The sequence below is a fragment of the Ipomoea triloba genome, chromosome 2 (assembly GCF_003576645.1).
Source record: "Ipomoea triloba cultivar NCNSP0323 chromosome 2, ASM357664v1".
NCBI classification, from domain to species: domain Eukaryota; kingdom Viridiplantae; phylum Streptophyta; class Magnoliopsida; order Solanales; family Convolvulaceae; genus Ipomoea; species Ipomoea triloba.
The window spans coordinates 16,134,521-16,139,233 of record NC_044917.1 but is presented as its reverse complement, the minus strand read 5'-3'; positions in this window follow the sequence as shown (position 1 = coordinate 16,139,233).

Sequence of the window (4,713 nt, the reverse complement as noted above, 5' to 3'; positions counted from 1 at the left end):
CTTCTAAGTCTGGTGCATTATCACCTCCCAACCTCATATTCATAGCAAAGTGTTGGTCCCAAGGGGATGGGGTACAAGTCTAGAGGGGGGGGGTGAATAGACTTGTATAAGATTTTGCAAATCTTTTCGACCTCTCGTGTGTATTGAACTTAGGATGTTTAGGTTCGATACCTCACGAGGTGAAGACAAAGTTTTATGCGCAGCGGAAATATTATCCCCTTTTAGTTAGCACGAGTTTGAGTTAGTTCGAGAGGTGTGTTTATATGTAGTGCAATCGAGAGGTTAGCGAGAGATAAAAGCAGTAAGTAAATGCAAGAGAGATTTTTAAGTGGTTCGGCCAACCCGCCTACGTCCACTCTTCTTCCAGAAACTCCCTGGAAGGATTGCACTAAAAACTTCCCTTTTTAGTACAATATCGAGCGCTTGAGCTTTGATCACGAAGCCCGCCTCAAGCCTCAGGTTTTTCGCCCCGCTTCTAGTTACTCCACCTCTCGAGCACTTGACCTTTGATCACCAAGCCCGCGTCAAGCCTCAGGTTTCTTTCACTCGGACAGCTGCCAGGTTACTCCACCTCTCTTGCTTAATCCAAAGCAAGGTGTTTTTGGTTGTCACAGTTGAATGTAACAGACTCCAATCTGACCACAAGCTATCGTTGAATCAACTTTGATGTAGAGCAGCTTTGGTCACCTTCTGGATGTATGACAGTTTAGCTTTGTAACTCTCTTCGAACACTAAGATGTGTTCTCTCGCTGTATTGAATATCAGGATGATATTCCAAGTTAAGCACTTTGCACTGGAACGTTTTTATCAGACACCTCTTGTTAACCTCTTGACCTCTTTCACAAAACCTCGTTTCTTCTGTGTCTTTACGTCCTTATATATGAGAGTAGAAGAATAGTTCCGTTGGAGGGAAAACTATTCCGTTTGAAATTGGTCTCCCACGCCGAACATGGGTCTTTGCACAATTTCAGCATTTTTCATGGAGTAGTGGTCTTGTAACTTGAGCCTTTTGTTTTGTAGTGAATATTCCATATTCCACTTTCTTGAGTTCATGCTTCACTTGCTTCTTTTGGATAAAGTTACTCTTTTTATGTTCCCATCATTCCTTGTTTGGGGAATCTGACCACTTCAGGATTGGTGCACTTCTTGACCGTTTGTGGTGGAGGTCTGACGTGTCATCCACTTCCGTCCATTTTGAAACCTCCCGCTCAGCACCTCTTCAATATTTTATCTCCATGATATTCTTCTTCTCCAAACTTAGAGTATTTTATCTGCACATGTTGACTAACATTCAGCCTCTTGGAGAAGTGCCGGTTTATCGAGACCATAGAAGATGTCTCGACCACTTGATGTTTCAATCCCATGTATCGAGAGGTCTATCTCTCGAATATTCTTTACGTCTCGAACTCGATAGGTATATCGAGAGGTCCTTACCTCTCGAACTTGGCTTGTGTCTCGAGACTTAGTTGATGTCTCGTAGACCCTTATTCCTCCAGAGTTGTCTCGTGCCTGCTTCTGATCTATCTGTTTGCTTACAACACGAAAACTTCTAAGTTGTTCAAACAAGTTTACCTTAAGCTTAAATATTTCCCGAGTTGAGCTCAAATTACCCGGTTGTATTTTCGCTCTTAGTTTACTTATCGAACTTACATTGTTTTGCCTATGTATCGAGACTTGGGGATTCTTACTTAACAGTTGGTATCATCAAAACCTATTACATGATGTTCCTAACAATTTCCCCCTTTTTGATGATGCCAACACTTATACTTACTTATATGGCTGATTTGAAAAAGAAAAAGCATTGATTTTATTTTCAGCGCATATGGTAAGTTTGACAACAGTTCTACTAAACATGAATAAGTAAACTCACGCAACACCCCCAGCAGAAGATATATGTATTAAGATTAAGGGAATGTTTACATAACAGAGTTTAGTGGAAAAGATTCAAAGAAGTAAGACCAAGAACAACATAAGTATCAATACATTGAAATAAGATGGAGTTTGGACCACGAGAGCTTACTTCTTGTTGCCTTTCCTTTTCTTGTTAATGGCTTCTCGTGTCTTGATGGGGTCTTTCGGATTTACCAGGCTTAAGTATTCATCTGTGACATCTAGATGCCTGTAGTTCCTGTAGGCTTCCCCCACGAACTCACCATCAATTACTCCATCTTTCCACCAAGCAATACATTCTTCTGGAGACATGTTGCTGTGTGTTGATATTCCAGTGATTTTCAGAAGCTTGAATATCTCCAGAGTCAGAATTTGTTCAGTGTCTTCTCTGTTCCCAAACTTAAAGTTTGTCATGAGAAGATCTATCTTCCTTTCTTCTTCTGACTGTCGTTCTTGTCTTTTTCTTCTTCTTTCTCTGTCCTCTTCTCTCCTTCTCTCCATTTCCAGTGTACGCTGGACCCTTAGGTTTTCTGCCTGTTTGGCATCCTCCACTGCTTTGCTCATGATTCTTGGTATTTTTGGAGGTGGTCCAGCTGGTTCACTTGCTGCCCTTTTCTTGCCCGTTGTATCCCCCTTCTTTTTCTCTTTATTTTCCCCCTTGTTGGCATCATCAGTACGGGAGAGGAGGGTGGACATACCTTCGAAAATAGCTTGAAGTTGGGCAGGGACTTGGTTCGACAGGTCATCGAGTATGGCCTTCATCACATCCTGTCGAAGTTCACTGGAATATTGGAAGGCTCGCAGCTCTGCTCGCATCTCGGCTAATTCAGCCCTCGCACTTGCAGCCTCTGCTCGAGCTACAGCGGCTTCATCAGTGGCTTTCCGTGCTGCATCCTCAGCCCATATCGCCTGTTCGAGAAGTTCGGCATGACGGCCTTGGGATTCACTTGTGCCAGCAGCAGGCATTGCAGCATTGCGGACCACAGCGAGTATTCTTTCGAGCTGAGCCATCTTCTGAGATTGATCAGCCATGAATTGACGCACTTCGCCAATGAAGACTTCTTCGGCCTGTTGATCATAGTCAGAAGTAGGAGATGAGGATCGAGATGTACCTTTCGTTGGAGGGGACTTGGGTGCTTCCAGATTTCCACCCATGACTTGCAATTGCGAGTCCACCTCTCGACTTACTTCCTGAGGTTCAGCAGGGACACTGGGATCAGAGCTCGAAGGTAGCTCCATATCAGGTGCTTCCCGGTTTCCACCTGAGGGATGGATCACTTCTTGCTCTTCACCTCTCGAACCTGGAGCCTCAGCTTCAGCTGCTGGTAAGGTAGGATTGGCCAAGGTGGGAGTCTCTGCATCAGATGCTTCCCGGTTTCCATCTGATTGAGGTTCCCCCTCAACACTACCTCTCGAACCAGTGCTGGGAACGTGATCATCTACTGGAGGAGTTGATTCATCGGCAGGTGCTTCCCGGTTTCCACCTTCTTGAACCTCAACTCTCGAACCAGCAGGGTTCTCCTCATTCTGCTCTTGTTGCTCACTTGTTTGCACTTCAGTATGCTCTGGTGAATCTGGAATATCTATTATCTCAGGAGCAACTGGTGCACTCCACCTTTCCCTATTAACCATATCGATGGGAAAGCCTGGGAGTTGGAGCAACAAAATTTCACCCTCTCGAACTGTCTGAGCTTCATCTGTTGCATTCGAGGGTGTGGACTCAGGTGGTGGCAGTAGTAAGACAGAGTTAGGTGCCACCTCATGTGCTTCAGAGGTCTCGGATTCACCTCTCGAAGCTACCTGGTCTTCTAGAGCAGATTCACTCACTTGGGACAAGGGGATTGCTGCAGTTGGAGTAGGAGTGTCAGCATCATCTCGAGCAACCCCAGAGGTCTCTCCTGGACCTCTCGTGTGTTCTATACTTTGTCCCAAGGATATTGCTGTGGCAAGCCTGATATCCTCTCGAAATTGAGCATCTAGTTCAGGATCTTCTTCAGGCTCGGCTTCATCTTCTTGTGCATCAACAGCTATGCCCTTTCCTTTGTCAGATCGACCAAGATTACTCCTGATTACTTGCATCTCATGGGCACGGTTTTGAAGCTCGTCGGCTGGGATTTCAGTGAGATCTAACCAGTTTAGTGCAAATCGTTCCTCAGCCTCCATCTCTGTTGCTCTTGAGATCAATTGATCAAAGGGACCTGTTCTCCAGTTGATCCAGCGAAGTACTCTGGAGAAGTCGTCCAAACTCGATACATTCTCAACACTTTGATTCAATCGAGATGTGATTTCAGCATTCAGCTCATCAGAGTCAGCAGGTAGGATTTCTGTTGCTGATGCACACTCCACAGCTTGTTCAGTTATCTCTCGAACAACCGAGAGATCATGTGTCAACCCATCATTCAGAAAAGCTTGCACTGGGTTCCTGACCACAGTGCCCTGACCATCAGCAGCCACCACACAGTCTAGATCTTCAGCTGCTGGAATATCTACCTCTCGAACCACCTGTCGTGGTTCCTCAACAATACCCTGTACTGGATCACTGATCCCAGTACCTTCAACTTCTCGAGCCTCCTCTTGAGGCAAACCAACAGATTCATCAACATCCTCAGCACCATCAACAGCAAGTATATCAACACTTAAAGTTCCTGACAGGGACTTGGTAGGGGGCACTCTCTCAACCTCAGTGGCCGGTGTAGCTTGAGGTTCCCCCTGGGCTTGTGCCCTGTCCTCAAATGGTACTTGTATAACGGACGGTGTCACCTCTCGAACCTGGGTGACAGCAGCAGTCTTGGTCCTCTTGGCCTTCCTTTTCAATTCAACCCT